At 45.7% G+C, this 20436-nt stretch overlaps 14 non-coding genes and 1 pseudogene across 14 annotated transcripts; all 15 read left to right on the top strand.

Annotated features, from left to right (window-relative positions):
- Positions 1-959: 959 nt before the first annotated feature.
- Positions 960-1150, top strand: LOC141157981 (U2 spliceosomal RNA). Its single transcript, XR_012248019.1, has one exon. It is a non-coding gene; the product is annotated as a U2 spliceosomal RNA (small nuclear RNA).
- Positions 1151-2271: 1121 nt separating this feature from the next.
- LOC141157983 (U2 spliceosomal RNA) lies at positions 2272-2462 on the top strand. The gene has a single exon (XR_012248021.1). It is a non-coding gene; the product is annotated as a U2 spliceosomal RNA (small nuclear RNA).
- Positions 2463-3581: 1119 nt separating this feature from the next.
- On the top strand, positions 3582-3772 carry LOC141157984 (U2 spliceosomal RNA). Its single transcript, XR_012248022.1, has one exon. It is a non-coding gene; the product is annotated as a U2 spliceosomal RNA (small nuclear RNA).
- A 1119-nt stretch (positions 3773-4891) lies between these two features.
- On the top strand, positions 4892-4983 carry LOC141160414 (U2 spliceosomal RNA; annotated as a pseudogene).
- Positions 4984-5776: 793 nt separating this feature from the next.
- Positions 5777-5963, top strand: LOC141160201 (U2 spliceosomal RNA). The gene has a single exon (XR_012250158.1). It is a non-coding gene; the product is annotated as a U2 spliceosomal RNA (small nuclear RNA).
- Positions 5964-7929: 1966 nt separating this feature from the next.
- Positions 7930-8120, top strand: LOC141157985 (U2 spliceosomal RNA). Its single transcript, XR_012248023.1, has one exon. It is a non-coding gene; the product is annotated as a U2 spliceosomal RNA (small nuclear RNA).
- A 1118-nt stretch (positions 8121-9238) lies between these two features.
- On the top strand, positions 9239-9429 carry LOC141157986 (U2 spliceosomal RNA). The gene has a single exon (XR_012248024.1). It is a non-coding gene; the product is annotated as a U2 spliceosomal RNA (small nuclear RNA).
- Positions 9430-10548: 1119 nt separating this feature from the next.
- LOC141157987 (U2 spliceosomal RNA) lies at positions 10549-10739 on the top strand. The gene has a single exon (XR_012248025.1). It is a non-coding gene; the product is annotated as a U2 spliceosomal RNA (small nuclear RNA).
- Positions 10740-11858: 1119 nt separating this feature from the next.
- Positions 11859-12049, top strand: LOC141157988 (U2 spliceosomal RNA). Its single transcript, XR_012248026.1, has one exon. It is a non-coding gene; the product is annotated as a U2 spliceosomal RNA (small nuclear RNA).
- A 1119-nt stretch (positions 12050-13168) lies between these two features.
- On the top strand, positions 13169-13359 carry LOC141157989 (U2 spliceosomal RNA). Its single transcript, XR_012248027.1, has one exon. It is a non-coding gene; the product is annotated as a U2 spliceosomal RNA (small nuclear RNA).
- A 1123-nt stretch (positions 13360-14482) lies between these two features.
- LOC141159674 (U2 spliceosomal RNA) lies at positions 14483-14673 on the top strand. The gene has a single exon (XR_012249676.1). It is a non-coding gene; the product is annotated as a U2 spliceosomal RNA (small nuclear RNA).
- A 1115-nt stretch (positions 14674-15788) lies between these two features.
- LOC141159896 (U2 spliceosomal RNA) lies at positions 15789-15979 on the top strand. The gene has a single exon (XR_012249890.1). It is a non-coding gene; the product is annotated as a U2 spliceosomal RNA (small nuclear RNA).
- Positions 15980-17089: 1110 nt separating this feature from the next.
- LOC141157990 (U2 spliceosomal RNA) lies at positions 17090-17280 on the top strand. Its single transcript, XR_012248028.1, has one exon. It is a non-coding gene; the product is annotated as a U2 spliceosomal RNA (small nuclear RNA).
- Positions 17281-18399: 1119 nt separating this feature from the next.
- On the top strand, positions 18400-18590 carry LOC141159708 (U2 spliceosomal RNA). The gene has a single exon (XR_012249708.1). It is a non-coding gene; the product is annotated as a U2 spliceosomal RNA (small nuclear RNA).
- Positions 18591-19709: 1119 nt separating this feature from the next.
- Positions 19710-19900, top strand: LOC141157991 (U2 spliceosomal RNA). The gene has a single exon (XR_012248029.1). It is a non-coding gene; the product is annotated as a U2 spliceosomal RNA (small nuclear RNA).
- The last annotated feature ends 536 nt before the right edge of the window (positions 19901-20436 follow it).

The raw sequence follows: 20436 nt of genomic DNA on the forward strand, positions 1-20436 counted from the left end.
TTTTGGTTCAACTTCAGCAACTGTGCATTGCATTGCCATGTAATGTAATGCAATGCTATCTATCTAGCTCTCCCTCTATACTTCCTTTTGGATAAACAGACATATTAGGCAAGCATTTTGGAGCTTTCACCTAAATAACTACAGGTGGTGAGATAAGCTGCACAATATAATTGACCTTTCAGTATATTGTTGCACACACACCATCTATTTAGCAAATGCCCTTGTTATCAACAGCAGCCTTTTAAACTCACCTGAGCTAACAGGTATGTGAGCTGGTTACTCTTCTTGCGCTTAAAATTTCTTTTTTGGTTTGCTACAATGCCTTTTCTGAAACGTTGTCTCCCTCTGCTGGAACACTGACTTCTTTCATTTAATGCCTGCAGACTATAAAAGAGAAACCAACCCAAAAAGTTTGGTTGATTAGTCTGTGGCATTCTTTTAAACTGTTGCTTATGGCGGTCTCTGTGAGCTTCTCAGTGACATTCAGCCATCCAGGTATCCCGCCTGCAGTAGACGGAATGTGGCAATGGAACGCTGGCTGCGCGTGTCATAATAGGCTCTGAGCCTTTATATACCTGCGCACAGCAGCAGCCACCTTCAGTCTGCTGCTGGACAGCCAGCAGCAGCAGCAGCAGGAGAGGTAATTAATCAGCAACCCTCCTGCTAAGGGTAGACAGCTGCTCGTTCCACCCCCCCCCCGCCTTAATTGGTTCTCCTCCCTTCCAACGGTGTTGAGGCGGGTGGGAACAGCCGGGGGTTGAGGGTACTGTGCTAAAAGAGGTGGAGTTATGCAGATCTAAAACGCGTGGATTGCAGCAGCAGCAAGCCGAAAAGTGCAGGCATGTGAGGGATCTAGAGGTTGACAGCATGTCTTCTTAACGGGAGTCCAGGTGGCCATCTCCACAAATGGACTTTTCAGAATCCTTGGGTGGCACCGTAGTCGGAAACCAATTCTGGTTATCGCTTCTCGGCCTTTTGGCTAAGATCAAGTGTAGTATCTGTTCTTATCAGTTTAATATCTGATACGTCCCCTATCTGGGGACCATATATTAAATGGATTTTTAGAACAGGGAGATGGAAAAAGAGCTTGCTCTGTCCACTCCACGCATTGACCTGGTATTGCAGTATCTCCAGGACCGGTGCACCCCTTCTTTAATGCAGTTTCTAAAATCAGAAAGAATTGAATTCAATGCTTTTTGTTCATTTGGCTTGTTTTTCGGATTTTGGGATGGACTCTTTGGCTTTGCTTTTCTTCTCCTCATTGGATTTTTCATGTTAAAAGTTGCAGAAGCCAGATGACAAGCTCATTTTGGTTCAACTTCAGCAACTGTGCATTGCATTGCCATGTAATGTAATGCAATGCTATCTATCTAGCTCTCCCTCTATATTTCCTTTTGGATAAACAGACATATTAGGCAAGCATTTTGGAGCTTTCACCTAAATAACTACAGGTGGTGAGATAAGCTGCACAATATAATTGACCTTTCAGTATATTGTTGCACACACACCATCTATTTAGCAAATGCCCTTGTTATCAACAGCAGCCTTTTAAACTCACCTGAGCTAACAGGTATGTGAGCTGGTTACTCTGCTGCGCTTAAAATTTCTTTTTTGGTTTGCTACAATGCCTTTTCTGAAACGTTGTCTCCCTCTGCTGGAACACTGACTTCTTTCATTTAATGCCTGCAGACTATAAAAGAGAAACCAACCCAAAAAGTTTGGTTGATTAGTCTGTGGCATTCTTTTAAACTGTTGCTTATGGCGGTCTCTGTGAGCTTCTCAGTGACATTCAGCCATCCAGGTATCCCGCCTGCAGTAGACGGAATGTGGCAATGGAACGCTGGCTGCGCGTGTCATAATAGGCTCTGAGCCTTTATATACCTGCGCACAGCAGCAGCCACCTTCAGTCTGCTGCTGGACAGCCAGCAGCAGCAGCAGCAGCAGGAGAGGTAATTAATCAGCAACCCTCCTGCTAAGGGTAGACAGCTGCTCGTTCCACCCCCCCCCCCCCGCCTTAATTGGTTCTCCTCCCTTCCAACGGTGTTGAGGCGGGTGGGAACAGCCGGGGGTTGAGGGTACTGTGCTAAAAGAGGTGGAGTTATGCAGATCTAAAACGCGTGGATTGCAGCAGCAGCAAGCCGAAAAGTGCAGGCATGTGAGGGATCTAGAGGTTGACAGCATGTCTTCTTAACGGGAGTCCAGGTGGCCATCTCCACAAATGGACTTTTCAGAATCCTTGGGTGGCACCGTAGTCGGAAAACAATTCTGGTTATCGCTTCTCGGCCTTTTGGCTAAGATCAAGTGTAGTATCTGTTCTTATCAGTTTAATATCTGATACGTCCCCTATCTGGGGACCATATATTAAATGGATTTTTAGAACAGGGAGATGGAAAAAGAGCTTGCTCTGTCCACTCCACGCATTGACCTGGTATTGCAGTATCTCCAGGACCGGTGCACCCCTTCTTTAATGCAGTTTCTAAAATCAGAAAGAATTGAATTCAATGCTTTTTGTTCATTTGGCTTGTTTGTCGGATTTTGGGATGGACTCTTTGGCTTTGCTTTTCTTCTCCTCATTGGATTTTTCATGTTAAAAGTTGCAGAAGCCAGATGACAAGCTCATTTTGGTTCAACTTCAGCAACTGTGCATTGCATTGCCATGTAATGTAATGCAATGCTATCTATCTAGCTCTCCCTCTATACTTCCTTTTGGATAAACAGACATATTAGGCAAGCATTTTGGAGCTTTCACCTAAATAACTACAGGTGGTGAGATAAGCTGCACAATATAATTGACCTTTCAGTATATTGTTGCACACACACCATCTATTTAGCAAATGCCCTTGTTATCAACAGCAGCCTTTTAAACTCACCTGAGCTAACAGGTATGTGAGCTGGTTACTCTGCTGCGCTTAAAATTTCTTTTTTGGTTTGCTACAATGCCTTTTCTGAAACGTTGTCTCCCTCTGCTGGAACACTGAATTCTTTCATTTAATGCCTGCAGACTATAAAAGAGAAACCAACCCAAAAAGTTTGGTTGATTAGTCTGTGGCATTCTTTTAAACTGTTGCTTATGGCGGTCTCTGTGAGCTTCTCAGTGACATTCAGCCATCCAGGTATCCCGCCTGCAGTAGACGGAATGTGGCAATGGAACGCTGGCTGCGCGTGTCATAATAGGCTCTGAGCCTTTATATACCTGCGCACAGCAGCAGCCACCTTCAGTCTGCTGCTGGACAGCCAGCAGCAGCAGCAGCAGCAGGAGAGGTAATTAATCAGCAACCCTCCTGCTAAGGGTAGACAGCTGCTCGTTCCACCCCCCCCCCCGCCTTAATTGGTTCTCCTCCCTTCCAACGGTGTTGAGGCGGGTGGGAACAGCCGGGGGTTGAGGGTACTGTGCTAAAAGAGGTGGAGTTATGCAGATCTAAAACGCGTGGATTGCAGCAGCAGCAAGCCGAAAAGTGCAGGCATGTGAGGGATCTAGAGGTTGACAGCATGTCTTCTTAACGGGAGTCCAGGTGGCCATCTCCACAAATGGACTTTTCAGAATCCTTGGGTGGCACCGTAGTCGGAAACCAATTCTGGTTATCGCTTCTCGGCCTTTTGGCTAAGATCAAGTGTAGTATCTGTTCTTATCAGTTTAATATCTGATACGTCCCCTATCTGGGGACCATATATTAAATGGATTTTTAGAACAGGGAGATGGAAAAAGAGCTTGCTCTGTCCACTCCACGCATTGACCTGGTATTGCAGTATCTCCAGGACCGGTGCACCCCTTCTTTAATGCAGTTTCTAAAATCAGAAAGAATTGAATTCAGTGCTTTTTGTTCATTTGGCTTGTTTGTCGGATTTTGGGATGGACTCTTTGGCTTTGCTTTTCTTCTCCTCATTGGATTTTTCATGTTAAAAGTTGCAGAAGCCAGATGACAAGCTCATTTTGGTTCAACTTCAGCAACTGTGCATTGCATTGCCATGTAATGTAATGCAATGCTATCTATCTAGCTCTCCCTCTATACTTCCTTTTGGATAAACAGACATATTAGGCAAGCATTTTGGAGCTTTCACCTAAATAACTACAGGTGGTGAGATAAGCTGCACAATATAATTGACCTTTCAGTATATTGTTGCACACACACCATCTATTTAGCAAATGCCCTTGTTATCAACAGCAGCCTTTTAAACTCACCTGAGCTAACAGGTATGTGAGCTGGTTACTCTGCTGCGCTTAAAATTTCTTTTTTGGTTTGCTACAATGCCTTTTCTGAAACGTTGTCTCCCTCTGCTGGAACACTGACTTCTTTCATTTAATGCCTGCAGACTATAAAAGAGAAACCAACCCAAAAAGTTTGGTTGATTAGTCTGTGGCATTCTTTTAAACTGTTGCTTATGGCGGTCTCTGTGAGCTTCTCAGTGACATTCAGCCATCCAGGTATCCCGCCTGCAGTAGACAGAATGTGGCAATGGAACGCTGGCTGCGCGTGTCATAATAGGCTCTGAGCCTTTATATACCTGCGCACAGCAGCAGCCACCTTCAGTCTGCTGCTGGACAGCCAGCAGCAGCAGCAGCAGCAGGAGAGGTAATTAATCAGCAACCCTCCTGCTAAGGGTAGACAGCTGCTCGTTCCACCCCCCCCCCCGCCTTAATTGGTTCTCCTCCCTTCCAACGGTGTTGAGGCGGGTGGGAACAGCCGGGGGTTGAAGGTACTGTGCTAAAAGAGGTGGAGTTATGCAGATCTAAAACGCGTGGATTGCAGCAGCAGCAAGCCGAAAAGTGCAGGCATGTGAGGGATCTAGAGGTTGACAGCATGTCTTCTTAACGGGAGTCCAGGTGGCCATCTCCACAAATGGACTTTTCAGAATCCTTGGGTGGCACCGTAGTCGGAAACCAATTCTGGTTATCGCTTCTCGGCCTTTTGGCTAAGATCAAGTGTAGTATCTTTCGAAAAGGCGGTTTTGGATGTTGGCCGCCCTAGTAGATTGATACATTATGCACACTGGAGTTTAGGCGCTTGTTAGTACGCCAGGTGGCTAATATAGTCATCTGGTGGAAAGCATGGCCCCCCAGGATCGATGCCATTGGGCCGGGGAAGATCGAAAGCCCGAAGTGTGAAGTGCCCCAGGAGTGGTGACCCTGGGGTGCCTTAACTCACTGGGATTGGGAACCCCACTTGAGTTTATGGCACATTTGCACTAGCACTTCAATATTTCTTTCTTCACACACACCCTTATTCCGGGCCTTCTGGCCTTAGGATGGGGAATTTTTCAATTCCCGGTCGAAGGTCCGGGCAGTATTATACTGTGAAACCTTCACTATTTATTTAATTTTTTTTTGTCACTGTGTGTCCACTTTTTCACGTGTGTCCACGTCCTTACTAGGATTTTGTCGGGATGCGGTTCCCTTACGGGTTCCTCTCTTGGCAGGTCTAGGGGGGGAGTGTGTGGCCATCAGGTTCCGCTCCCCCCTGAACCCCCCTGGCTCTCCTCTTTCGGGAGGAGAGCGTTGTTGGCTCCCCTCTTCCGGGAGGGGAGCACAGTCTTTGGCTCCCAGTGCCTTGCTCGGGTGAGAACTCGGACAGGTGCTGGGGGTAAGATTGGTTCGCCTCTGGCTCCGGCTGGAGGTGGCTATTTGTCCCTGTTCCTCGCTGTGGCCTTCTGGCTCGGAGGGACGGGGAATGGTTTGGGGGACCCTTCTCCTTTTGGAGAGGGTTTCAAGAAGACCAGCATCCTAGTGCACTTTTTTTGTGGCACTTGTCACTTTTTTAAGCGCACTCGGGTTTTGTACACGAATTCGGGCTTTCGATAAAAAAAAAAAAAAATCTGTTCTTATCAGTTTAATATCTGATACGTCCCCTATCTGGGGACCATATATTAAATGGATTTTTAGAACAGGGAGATGGAAAAAGAGCTTGCTCTGTCCACTCCACGCATTGACCTGGTATTGCAGTATCTCCAGGACCGGTGCACCCCTTCTTTAATGCAGTTTCTAAAATCAGAAAGAATTGAATTCAATGCTTTTTGTTCATTTGGCTTGTTTGTCGGATTTTGGGATGGACTCTTTGGCTTTGCTTTTCTTCTCCTCATTGGATTTTTCATGTTAAAAGTTGCAGAAGCCAGATGACAAGCTCATTTTGGTTCAACTTCAGCAACTGTGCATTGCATTGCCATGTAATGTAATGCAATGCTATCTATCTAGCTCTCCCTCTATACTTCCTTTTGGATAAACAGACATATTAGGCAAGCATTTTGGAGCTTTCACCTAAATAACTACAGGTGGTGAGATAAGCTGCACAATATAATTGACCTTTCAGTATATTGTTGCACACACACCATCTATTTAGCAAATGCCCTTGTTATCAACAGCAGCCTTTTAAACTCACCTGAGCTAACAGGTATGTGAGCTGGTTACTCTGCTGCGCTTAAAATTTCTTTTTTGGTTTGCTACAATGCCTTTTCTGAAACGTTGTCTCCCTCTGCTGGAACACTGACTTCTTTCATTTAATGCCTGCAGACTATAAGGCTGTGTGCCCACGTAGCATTTTTCAAGCGTATATGCTGCGGAATTTCCGCAGCGTAAACGCTTGAAAAACGCATGTAGATCCGCACCCCATGGTCCCCAATGGGATTCCGCAAGTTCTATGCACATGCTGCGGATTTTTCCGCAGCGTTTATGCTACGTACAAAAATCCGCAGCATGTCATTTAATTTTGCGGAAGCGCAGCGGAACTCCCGCCATTGACTTGCATTGAGACGCATAGAAACCGCGACTGTACATTTGTACAAGCGGCTTCTATGCGTCTCTATGTGCGGATGGTACCCAGTTCTGGAGGAGAGGAGACTCTCATCCAGACCTGGGTACCATTGTACCTGTAAAAAAAGAATAAAATAACAAATAAAGTTTATACTCACCTGTCCGGCGTCTTCTCTCTGAATGCCAGCAGCGCTGAAGGACCTGCGGTGACGTCACAGTCATGTGACCGCAGGCCCTTCACCGCTCTGTCTCGCGATATGCCGGCAGCCGGGAACCAGCCAGGAAGCAGCGCTGCAGCCACGCCGGGGCCTCGGGGGTGAGTATAGCTTTATTTGTTTTAATTTTTACGGTTCACACTGTATAAATCCATGCTGTTTGCATGGATTATTATACAGTGTGACCTAGTTGTCAAGCACTTTCCAAGTGATGCTATCGCCTGGAAAGTGCTTGTCAATCTGCATGCGGAAACGCATGTGAACCCGCATGTGGATCCGCATGTATTCTGCAGGAAAAACGCATGCACAATCTGCATGCGTTTTTTTCTGCCAGGGAGATGCAGAAATGCTGCAGAAATTTTCTGCTTCATTTCTGCATCGTGGGCACATAGCCTAAAAGAGAAACCAACCCAAAAAGTTTGGTTGATTAGTCTGTGGCATTCTTTTAAACTGTTGCTTATGGCGGTCTCTGTGAGCTTCTCAGTGACATTCAGCCATCCAGGTATCCCGCCTGCAGTAGACGGAATGTGGCAATGGAACGCTGGCTGCGCGTGTCATAATAGGCTCTGAGCCTTTATATACCTGCGCACAGCAGCAGCCACCTTCAGTCTGCTGCTGGACAGCCAGCAGCAGCAGCAGCAGCAGGAGAGGTAATTAATCAGCAACCCTCCTGCTAAGGGTAGACAGCTGCTCGTTCCACCCCCCCCCCCCCGCCTTAATTGGTTCTCCTCCCTTCCAATGGTGTTGAGGCGGGTGGGAACAGCCGGGGGTTGAAGGTACTGTGCTAAAAGAGGTGGAGTTATGCAGATCTAAAACGCGTGGATTGCAGCAGCAGCAAGCCGAAAAGTGCAGGCATGTGAGGGATCTAGAGGTTGACAGCATGTCTTCTTAACGGGAGTCCAGGTGGCCATCTCCACAAATGGACTTTTCAGAATCCTTTGGTGGCACCGTAGTCGGAAACCAATTCTGGTTATCGCTTCTCGGCCTTTTGGCTAAGATCAAGTGTAGTATCTGTTCTTATCAGTTTAATATCTGATACGTCCCCTATCTGGGGACCATATATTAAATGGATTTTTAGAACAGGGAGATGGAAAAAGAGCTTGCTCTGTCCACTCCACGCATTGACCTGGTATTGCAGTATCTCCAGGACCGGTGCACCCCTTCTTTAATGCAGTTTCTAAAATCAGAAAGAATTGAATTCAATGCTTTTTGTTCATTTGGCTTGTTTGTCGGATTTTGGGATGGACTCTTTGGCTTTGCTTTTCTTCTCCTCATTGGATTTTTCATGTTAAAAGTTGCAGAAGCCAGATGACAAGCTCATTTTGGTTCAACTTCAGCAACTGTGCATTGCATTGCCATGTAATGTAATGCAATGCTATCTATCTAGCTCTCCCTCTATACTTCCTTTTGGATAAACAGACATATTACGCAAGCATTTTGGAGCTTTCACCTAAATAACTACAGGTGGTGAGATAAGCTGCACAATATAATTGACCTTTCAGTATATTGTTGCACACACACCATCTATTTAGCAAATGCCCTTGTTATCAACAGCAGCCTTTTAAACTCACCTGAGCTAACAGGTATGTGAGCTGGTTACTCTGCTGCGCTTAAAATTTCTTTTTTGCTTTGCTACAATGCCTTTTCTGAAACGTTGTCTCCCTCTGCTGGAACACTGACTTCTTTCATTTAATGCCTGCAGACTATAAAAGAGAAACCAACCCAAAAAGTTTGGTTGATTAGTCTGTGGCATTCTTTTAAACTGTTGCTTATGGCTGTCTCTGTGAGCTTCTCAGTGACATTCAGCCATCCAGGTATCCCGCCTGCAGTAGACGGAATGTGGCAATGGAACGCTGGCTGCGCGTGTCATAATAGGCTCTGAGCCTTTATATACCTGCGCACAGCAGCAGCCACCTTCAGTCTGCTGCTGGACAGCCAGCAGCAGCAGCAGCAGCAGGAGAGGTAATTAATCAGCAACCCTCCTGCTAAGGGTAGACAGCTGCTCGTTCCACCCCCCCCCCGCCTTAATTGGTTCTCCTCCCTTCCAACGGTGTTGAGGCGGGTGGGAACAGCCGGGGGTTGAGGGTACTGTGCTAAAAGAGGTGGAGTTATGCAGATCTAAAACGCGTGGATTGCAGCAGCAGCAAGCCGAAAAGTGCAGGCATGTGAGGGATCTAGAGGTTGACAGCATGTCTTCTTAACGGGAGTCCAGGTGGCCATCTCCACAAATGGACTTTTCAGAATCCTTGGGTGGCACCGTAGTCGGAAACCAATTCTGGTTATCGCTTCTCGGCCTTTTGGCTAAGATCAAGTGTAGTATCTGTTCTTATCAGTTTAATATCTGATACGTCCCCTATCTGGGGACCATATATTAAATGGATTTTTAGAACAGGGAGATGGAAAAAGAGCTTGCTCTGTCCACTCCACGCATTGACCTGGTATTGCAGTATCTCCAGGACCGGTGCACCCCTTCTTTAATGCAGTTTCTAAAATCAGAAAGAATTGAATTCAATGCTTTTTGTTCATTTGGCTTGTTTGTCGGATTTTGGGATGGACTCTTTGGCTTTGCTTTTCTTCTCCTCATTGGATTTTTCATGTTAAAAGTTGCAGAAGCCAGATGACAAGCTCATTTTGGTTCAACTTCAGCAACTGTGCATTGCATTGCCATGTAATGTAATGCAATGCTATCTATCTAGCTCTCCCTCTATACTTCCTTTTGGATAAACAGACATATTAGGCAAGCATTTTGGAGCTTTCACCTAAATAACTACAGGTGGTGAGATAAGCTGCACAATATAATTGACCTTTCAGTATATTGTTGCACACACACCATCTATTTAGCAAATGCCCTTGTTATCAACAGCAGCCTTTTAAACTCACCTGAGCTAACAGGTATGTGAGCTGGTTACTCTGCTGCGCTTAAAATTTCTTTTTTGGTTTGCTACAATGCCTTTTCTGAAACGTTGTCTCCCTCTGCTGGAACACTGACTTCTTTCATTTAATGCCTGCAGACTATAAAAGAGAAACCAACCCAAAAAGTTTGGTTGATTAGTCTGTGGCATTCTTTTAAACTGTTGCTTATGGCGGTCTCTGTGAGCTTCTCAGTGACATTCAGCCATCCAGGTATCCCGACTGCAGTAGACGGAATGTGGCAATGGAACGCTGGCTGCGCGTGTCATAATAGGCTCTGAGCCTTTATATACCTGCGCACAGCAGCAGCCACCTTCAGTCTGCTGCTGGACAGCCAGCAGCAGCAGCAGCAGCAGGAGAGGTAATTAATCAGCAACCCTCCTGCTAAGGGTAGACAGCTGCTCGTTCCACCCCCCCCCCCGCCTTAATTGGTTCTCCTCCCTTCCAACGGTGTTGAGGCGGGTGGGAACAGCCGGGGGTTGAGGGTACTGTGCTAAAAGAGGTGGAGTTATGCAGATCTAAAACGCGTGGATTGCAGCAGCAGCAAGCCGAAAAGTGCAGGCATGTGAGGGATCTAGAGGTTGACAGCATGTCTTCTTAACGGGAGTCCAGGTGGCCATCTCCACAAATGGACTTTTCAGAATCCTTGGGTGGCACCGTAGTCGGAAACCAATTCTGGTTATCGCTTCTCGGCCTTTTGGCTAAGATCAAGTGTAGTATCTGTTCTTATCAGTTTAATATCTGATACGTCCCCTATCTGGGGACCATATATTAAATGGATTTTTAGAACAGGGAGATGGAAAAAGAGCTTGCTCTGTCCACTCCACGCATTGACCTGGTATTGCAGTATCTCCAGGACCGGTGCACCCCTTCTTTAATGCAGTTTCTAAAATCAGAAAGAATTGAATTCAATGCTTTTTGTTCATTTGGCTTGTTTGTCGGATTTTGGGATGGACTCTTTGGCTTTGCTTTTCTTCTCCTCATTGGATTTTTCATGTTAAAAGTTGCAGAAGCCAGATGACAAGCTCATTTTGGTTCAACTTCAGCAACTGTGCATTGCATTGCCATGTAATGTAATGCAATGCTATCTATCTAGCTCTCCCTCTATACTTCCTTTTGGATAAACAGACATATTAGGCAAGCATTTTGGAGCTTTCACCTAAATAACTACAGGTGGTGAGATAAGCTGCACAATATAATTGACCTTTCAGTATATTGTTGCACACACACCATCTATTTAGCAAATGCCCTTGTTATCAACAGCAGCCTTTTAAACTCACCTGAGCTAACAGGTATGTGAGCTGGTTACTCTGCTGCGCTTAAAATTTCTTTTTTGGTTTGCTACAATGCCTTTTCTGAAACGTTGTCTCCCTCTGCTGGAACACTGACTTCTTTCATTTAATGCCTGCAGACTATAAAAGAGAAACCAACCCAAAAAGTTTGGTTGATTAGTCTGTGGCATTCTTTTAAACTGTTGCTTATGGCGGTCTCTGTGAGCTTCTCAGTGACATTCAGCCATCCAGGTATCCCGCCTGCAGTAGACGGAATGTGGCAATGGAACGCTGGCTGCGCGTGTCATAATAGGCTCTGAGCCTTTATATACCTGCGCACAGCAGCAGCCACCTTCAGTCTGCTGCTGGACAGCCAGCAGCAGCAGCAGCAGCAGGAGAGGTAATTAATCAGCAACCCTCCTGCTAAGGGTAGACAGCTGCTCGTTCCACCCCCCCCCCCGCCTTAATTGGTTCTCCTCCCTTCCAACGGTGTTGAGGCGGGTGGGAACAGCCGGGGGTTGAGGGTACTGTGCTAAAAGAGGTGGAGTTATGCAGATCTAAAACGCGTGGATTGCAGCAGCAGCAAGCCGAAAAGTGCAGGCATGTGAGGGATCTAGAGGTTGACAGCATGTCTTCTTAACGGGAGTCCAGGTGGCCATCTCCACAAATGGACTTTTCAGAATCCTTGGGTGGCACCGTAGTCGGAAACCAATTCTGGTTATCGCTTCTCGGCCTTTTGGCTAAGATCAAGTGTAGTATCTGTTCTTATCAGTTTAATATCTGATACGTCCCCTATCTGGGGACCATATATTAAATGGATTTTTAGAACAGGGAGATGGAAAAAGAGCTTGCTCTGTCCACTCCACGCATTGACCTGGTATTGCAGTATCTCCAGGACCGGTGCACCCCTTCTTTAATGCAGTTTCTAAAATCAGAAAGAATTGAATTCAATGCTTTTTGTTCATTTGGCTTGTTTGTCGGATTTTGGGATGGACTCTTTGGCTTTGCTTTTCTTCTCCTCATTGGATTTTTCATGTTAAAAGTTGCAGAAGCCAGATGACAAGCTCATTTTGGTTCAACTTCAGCAACTGTGCATTGCATTGCCATGTAATGTAATGCAATGCTATCTATCTAGCTCTCCCTCTATACTTCCTTTTGGATAAACAGACATATTAGGCAAGCATTTTGGAGCTTTCACCTAAATAACTACAGGTGGTGAGATAAGCTGCACAATATAATTGACCTTTCAGTATATTGTTGCACACACACCATCTATTTAGCAAATGCCCTTGTTATCAACAGCAGCCTTTTAAACTCACCTGAGCTAACAGGTATGTGAGCTGGTTACTCTGCTGCGCTTAAAATTTCTTTTTTGGTTTGCTACAATGCCTTTTCTGAAACGTTGTCTCCCTCTGCTGGAACACTGACTTCTTTCATTTAATGCCTGCAGACTATAAAAGAGAAACCAACCCAAAAAGTTTGGTTGATTAGTCTGTGGCATTCTTTTAAACTGTTGCTTATGGCGGTCTCTGTGAGCTTCTCAGTGACATTCAGCCATCCAGGTATCCCGACTGCAGTAGACGGAATGTGGCAATGGAACGCTGGCTGCGCGTGTCATAATAGGCTCTGAGCCTTTATATACCTGCGCACAGCAGCAGCCACCTTCAGTCTGCTGCTGGACAGCCAGCAGCAGCAGCAGCAGCAGGAGAGGTAATTAATCAGCAACCCTCCTGCTAAGGGTAGACAGCTGCTCGTTCCACCCCCCCCCCCGCCTTAATTGGTTCTCCTCCCTTCCAACGGTGTTGAGGCGGGTGGGAACAGCCGGGGGTTGAGGGTACTGTGCTAAAAGAGGTGGAGTTATGCAGATCTAAAACGCGTGGATTGCAGCAGCAGCAAGCCGAAAAGTGCAGGCATGTGAGGGATCTAGAGGTTGACAGCATGTCTTCTTAACGGGAGTCCAGGTGGCCATCTCCACAAATGGACTTTTCAGAATCCTTGGGTGGCACCGTAGTCGGAAACCAATTCTGGTTATCGCTTCTCGGCCTTTTGGCTAAGATCAAGTGTAGTATCTGTTCTTATCAGTTTAATATCTGATACGTCCCCTATCTGGGGACCATATATTAAATGGATTTTTAGAACAGGGAGATGGAAAAAGAGCTTGCTCTGTCCACTCCACGCATTGACCTGGTATTGCAGTATCTCCAGGACCGGTGCACCCCTTCTTTAATGCAGTTTCTAAAATCAGAAAGAATTGAATTCAATGCTTTTTGTTCATTTGGCTTGTTTGTCGGATTTTGGGATGGACTCTTTGGCTTTGCTTTTCTTCTCCTCATTGGATTTTTCATGTTAAAAGTTGCAGAAGCCAGATGACAAGCTCATTTTGGTTCAACTTCAGCAACTGTGCATTGCATTGCCATGTAATGTAATGCAATGCTATCTATCTAGCTCTCCCTCTATACTTCCTTTTGGATAAACAGACATATTAGGCAAGCATTTTGGAGCTTTCACCTAAATAACTACAGGTGGTGAGATAAGCTGCACAATATAATTGACCTTTCAGTATATTGTTGCACACACACCATCTATTTAGCAAATGCCCTTGTTATCAACAGCAGCCTTTTAAACTCACCTGAGCTAACAGGTATGTGAGCTGGTTACTCTGCTGCGCTTAAAATTTCTTTTTTGGTTTGCTACAATGCCTTTTCTGAAACGTTGTCTCCCTCTGCTGGAACACTGACTTCTTTCATTTAATGCCTGCAGACTATAAAAGAGAAACCAACCCAAAAAGTTTGGTTGATTAGTCTGTGGCATTCTTTTAAACTGTTGCTTATGGCGGTCTCTGTGAGCTTCTCAGTGACATTCAGCCATCCAGGTATCCCGCCTGCAGTAGACGGAATGTGGCAATGGAACGCTGGCTGCGCGTGTCATAATAGGCTCTGAGCCTTTATATACCTGCGCACAGCAGCAGCCACCTTCAGTCTGCTGCTGGACAGCCAGCAGCAGCAGCAGCAGCAGGAGAGGTAATTAATCAGCAACCCTCCTGCTAAGGGTAGACAGCTGCTCGTTCCACCCCTCCCCCCCCCCGCCTTAATTGGTTCTCCTCCCTTCCAACGGTGTTGAGGCGGGTGGGAACAGCCGGGGGTTGAGGGTACTGTGCTAAAAGAGGTGGAGTTATGCAGATCTAAAACGCGTGGATTGCAGCAGCAGCAAGCCGAAAAGTGCAGGCATGTGAGGGATCTAGAGGTTGACAGCATGTCTTCTTAACGGGAGTCCAGGTGGCCATCTCCACAAATGGACTTTTCAGAATCCTTGGGTGGCACCGTAGTCGGAAACCAATTCTGGTTATCGCTTCTCGGCCTTTTGGCTAAGATCAAGTGTAGTATCTGTTCTTATCAGTTTAATATCTGATACGTCCCCTATCTGGGGACCATGTATTAAATGGATTTTTAGAACAGGGAGATGGAAAAAGAGCTTGCTCTGTCCACTCCACGCATTGACCTGGTATTGCAGTATCTCCAGGGCCGGTGCACCCCTTTTTTAATGCAGTTTCTAAAATCAGAAAGAATTGAATTCAATGCTTTTTGTTCATTTGGCTTGTTTGTCGGATTTTGGGATGGACTCTTTGGCTTTGCTTTTCTTCTCCTCATTGGATTTTTCATGTTAAAAGTTGCAGAAGCCAGATGACAAGCTCATTTTGGTTCAACTTCAGCAACTGTGCATTGCATTGCCATGTAATGTAATGCAATGCTATCTATCTAGCTCTCCCGCTATACTTCCTTTTGGATAAACAGACATATTAGGCAAGCATTTTGGAGCTTTCACCTAAATAACTACAGGTGGTGAGATAAGCTGCACAATATAATTGACCTTTCAGTATATTGTTGCACACACACCATCTATTTAGCAAATGCCCTTGTTATCAACAGCAGCCTTTTAAACTCACCTGAGATAACAGGTATGTGAGCTGGTTACTCTGCTGCGCTTAAAATTTCTTTTTTGGTTTGCTACAATACCTTTTCTGAAACGTTGTCTCCCTCTGCTGGAACACTGACTTCTTTCATTTAATGCCTGCAGACTATAAAAGAGAAACCAACCCAAAAAGTTTGGTTGATTAGTCTGTGGCATTCTTTTAAACTGTTGCTTATGGCGGTCTCTGTGAGCTTCTCAGTGACATTCAGCCATCCAGGTATCCCGCCTGCAGTAGACGGAATGTGGCAATGGAACGCTGGCTGCGCGTGTCATAATAGGCTCTGAGCCTTTATATACCTGCGCACAGCAGCAGCCACCTTCAGTCTGCTGCTGGACAGCCAGCAGCAGCAGCAGCAGGAGAGGTAATTAATCAGCAACCCTCCTGCTAAGGGTAGACAGCTGCTCGTTCCACCCCCCCCCCGCCTTAATTGGTTCTCCTCCCTTCCAACGGTGTTGAGGCGGGTGGGAACAGCCGGGGGTTGAGGGTACTGTGCTAAAAGAGGTGGAGTTATGCAGATCTAAAACGCGTGGATTGCAGCAGCAGCAAGCCGAAAAGTGCAGGCATGTGAGGGATCTAGAGGTTGACAGCATGTCTTCTTAACGGGAGTCCAGGTGGCCATCTCCACAAATGGACTTTTCGGAATCCTTGGGTGGCACCGTAGTCGGAAACCAATTCTGGTTATCGCTTCTCGGCCTTTTGGCTAAGATCAAGTGTAGTATCTGTTCTTATCAGTTTAATATCTGACACGTCCCCTATCTGGGGACCATATATTAAATGGATTTTTAGAACAGGGAGATGGAAAAAGAGCTTGCTCTGTCCACTCCACGCATTGACCTGGTATTGCAGTATCTCCAGGACCGGTGCACCCCTTCTTTAATGCAGTTTCTAAAATCAGAAAGAATTGAATTCAATGCTTTTTGTTCATTTGGCTTGTTTGTCGGATTTTGGGATGGACTCTTTGGCTTTGCTTTTCTTCTCCTCATTGGATTTTTCATGTTAAAAGTTGCAGAAGCCAGATGACAAGCTCATTTTGGTTCAACTTCAGCAACTGTGCATTGCATTGCCATGTAATGTAATGCAATGCTATCTATCTAGCTCTCCCTCTATACTTCCTTTTGGATAAACAGACATATTAGGCAAGCATTTTGGAGCTTTCACCTAAATAACTACAGGTGGTGAGATAAGCTGCACAATATAATTGACCTTTCAGTATATTGTTGCACACACACCATCTATTTAGCAAATGCCCTTGTTATCAACAGCAGCCTTTTAAACTCACCTGAGCTAACAGGTATGTGAGCTGGTTACTCTGCTGCGCTTAAAATTTCTTTTTTGGTTTGCTACAATGCCTTTTCTGAAACGTTGTCTCCCTCTGCTGGAACACTGACTTCTTTCATTTAATGCCTGCAGACTATAAAAGAGAAACCAACCCAAAAAGTTTGGTTGATTAGTCTGTGGCATTCTTTTAAACTGTTGCTTATGGCGGTCTCTGTGAGCTTCTCAGTGACATTCAGCCATCCAGGTATCCCGCCTGCAGTAGACGGAATGTGGCAATGGAACGCTGGCTGCGCGTGTCATAATAGGCTCTGAGCCTTTATATACCTGCGCACAGCAGCAGCCACCTTCAGTCTGCTGCTGGACAGCCAGCAGCAGCAGGAGAGGTAATTAATCAGCAACCCTCCTGCTAAGGGTAGACAGCTGCTCGTTCCACCCCCCCCCCTGCCTTAATTGGTTCTCCTCCCTTCCAACGGTGTTGAGGCGGGTGGGAACAGCCGGGGGTTGAGGGTACTGTGCTAAAAGAGGTGGAGTTATGCAGATCTAAAACGCGTGGATTGCAGCAGCAGCAAGCCGAAAAGTGCAGGCATGTGAGGGATCTAGAGGTTGACAGCATGTCTTCTTAACGGGAGTCCAGGTGGCCATCTCCACAAATGGACTTTTCAGAATCCTTGGGTGGCACCGTAGTCGGAAACCAATTCTGGTTATCGCTTCTCGGCCTTTTGGCTAAGATCAAGTGTAGTATCTGTTCTTATCAGTTTAATATCTGATACGTCCCCTATCTGGGGACCATATATTAAATGGATTTTTAGAACAGGGAGATGGAAAAAGAGCTTGCTCTGTCCACTCCACGCATTGACCTGGTATTGCAGTATCTCCAGGACCGGTGCACCCCTTCTTTAATGCAGTTTCTAAAATCAGAAAGAATTGAATTCAATGCTTTTTGTTCATTTGGCTTGTTTGTCGGATTTTGGGATGGACTCTTTGGCTTTGCTTTTCTTCTCCCCATTGGATTTTTCATGTTAAAAGTTGCAGAAGCCAGATGACAAGCTCATTTTGGTTCAACTTCAGCAACTGTGCATTGCATTGCCATGTAATGTAATGCAATGCTATCTATCTAGCTCTCCCTCTATACTTCCTTTTGGATAAACAGACATATTAGGCAAGCATTTTGGAGCTTTCACCTAAATAACTACAGGTGGTGAGATAAGCTGCACAATATAATTGACCTTTCAGTATATTGTTGCACACACACCATCTATTTAGCAAATGCCCTTGTTATCAACAGCAGCCTTTTAAACTCACCTGAGCTAACAGGTATGTGAGCTGGTTACTCTGCTGCGCTTAAAATTTCTTTTTTGGTTTGCTACAATGCCTTTTCTGAAACGTTGTCTCCCTCTGCTGGAACACTGACTTCTTTCATTTAATGCCTGCAGACTATAAAAGAGAAACCAACCCAAAAAGTTTGGTTGATTAGTCTGTGGCATTCTTTTAAACTGTTGCTTATGGCGGTCTCTGTGAGCTTCTCAGTGACATTCAGCCATCCAGGTATCCCGCCTGCAGTAGACGGAATGTGGCAATGGAACGCTGGCTGCGCGTGTCATAATAGGCTCTGAGCCTTTATATACCTGCGCACAGCAGCAGCCACCTTTAGTCTGCTGCTGGACAGCCAGCAGCAGCAGCAGCAGCAGGAGAGGTAATTAATCAGCAACCCTCCTGCTAAAGGTAGACAGCTGCTCGTTCCACCCCCCCCCCCGCCTTAATTGGTTCTCCTCCCTTCCAACGGTGTTGAGGCGGGTGGGAACAGCCGGGGGTTGAGGGTACTGTGCTAAAAGAGGTGGAGTTATGCAGATCTAAAACGCGTGGATTGCAGCAGCAGCAAGCCGAAAAGTGCAGGCATGTGAGGGATCTAGAGGTTGACAGCATGTCTTCTTAACGGGAGTCCAGGTGGCCATCTCCACAAATGGACTTTTCAGAATCCTTGGGTGGCACCGTAGTCGGAAACCAATTCTGGTTATCGCTTCTCGGCCTTTTGGCTAAGATCAAGTGTAGTATCTGTTCTTATCAGTTTAATATCTGATACGTCCCCTATCTGGGGACCATATATTAAATGGATTTTTAGAACAGGGAGATGGAAAAAGAGCTTGCTCAGTCCACTCCACGCATTGACCTGGTATTGCAGTATCTCCAGGACCGGTGCACCCCTTCTTTAATGCAGTTTCTAAAATCAGAAAGAATTGAATTCAATGCTTTTTGTTCATTTGGCTTGTTTGTCGGATTTTGGGATGGACTCTTTGGCTTTGCTTTTCTTCTCCTCATTGGATTTTTCATGTTAAAAGTTGCAGAAGCCAGATGACAAGCTCATTTTGGTTCAACTTCAGCAACTGTGCATTGCATTGCCATGTAATGTAATGCAATGCTATCTATCTAGCTCTCCCTCTATACTTCCTTTTGGATAAACAGACATATTAGGCAAGCATTTTGGAGCTTTCACCTAAATAACTACAGGTGGTGAGATAAGCTGCACAATATAATTGACCTTTCAGTATATTGTTGCACACACACCATCTATTTAGCAAATGCCCTTGTTATCAACAGCAGCCTTTTAAACTCACCTGAGCTAACAGGTATGTGAGCTGGTTACTCTGCTGCGCTTAAAATTTCTTTTTTGGTTTGCTACAATGCCTTTTCTGAAACGTTGTCTCCCTCTGCTGGAACACTGACTTCTTTCGTTTAATGCCTGCAGACTATAAAAGAGAAACCAACCCAAAAAGTTTGGTTGATTAGTCTGTGGCATTCTTTTAAACTGTTGCTTATGGCGGTCTCTGTGAGCTTCTCAGTGACATTCAGCCATCCAGGTATCCCGCCTGCAGTAGACGGAATGTGGCAATGGAACGCTGGCTGCGCGTGTCATAATAGGCTCTGAGCCTTTATATACCTGCGCACAGCAGCAGCCACCTTCAGTCTGCTGCTGGACAGCCAGCAGCAGCAGCAGCAGCAGGAGAGGTAATTAATCAGCAACCCTCCTGCTAAGGGTAGACAGCTGCTCGTTCCACCCCCCCCCCCGCCTTAATTGGTTCTCCTCCCTTCCAACGGTGTTGAGGCGGGTGGGAACAGCCGGGGGTTGAGGGTACTGTGCTAAAAGAGGTGGAGTTATGCAGATCTAAAACGCGTGGATTGCAGCAGCAGCAAGCCGAAAAGTGCAGGCATGTGAGGGATCTAGAGGTTGACAGCATGTCTTCTTAACGGGAGTCCAAGTGGCCATCTCCACAAATGGACTTTTCAGAATCCTTGGGTGGCACCGTAGTCGGAAACCAATTCTGGTTATCGCTTCTCGGCCTTTTGGCTAAGATCAAGTGTAGTATCTGTTCTTATCAGTTTAATATCTGATACGTCCCCTATCTGGGGACCATATATTAAATGGATTTTTAGAACAGGGAGATGGAAAAAGAGCTTGCTCTGTCCACTCCACGCATTGACCTGGTATTGCAGTATCTCCAGGACCGGTGCACCCCTTCTTTAATGCAGTTTCTAAAATCAGAAAGAATTGAATTCAATGCTTTTTGTTCATTTGGCTTGTTTGTCGGATTTTGGGATGGACTCTTTGGCTTTGCTTTTCTTCTCCTCATTGGATTTTTCATGTTAAAAGTTGCAGAAGCCAGATGACAAGCTCATTTTGGTTCAACTTCAGCAACTGTGCATTGCATTGCCATGTAATGTAATGCAATGCTATCTATCTAGCTCTCCCTCTATACTTCCTTTTGGATAAACAGACATATTAAGCAAGCATTTTGGAGCTTTCACCTAAATAACTACAGGTGGTGAGATAAGCTGCACAATATAATTGACCTTTCAGTATATTGTTGCACACACACCATCTATTTAGCAAATGCCCTTGTTATCAACAGCAGCCTTTTAAACTCACCTGAGCTAACAGGTATGTGAGCTGGTTACTCTGCTGCGCTTAAAATTTCTTTTTTGGTTTGCTACAATGCCTTGTCTGAAACGTTGTCTCCCTCTGCTGGAACACTGACTTCTTTCATTTAATGCCTG

This window comes from Phyllobates terribilis, unplaced genomic scaffold, assembly GCF_046119375.1.
Source record: "Phyllobates terribilis strain yellow unplaced genomic scaffold, ASM4611937v1 Scaffold_8__6_contigs__length_399053987, whole genome shotgun sequence".
NCBI classification, from domain to species: Eukaryota; Metazoa; Chordata; class Amphibia; order Anura; family Dendrobatidae; genus Phyllobates; species Phyllobates terribilis.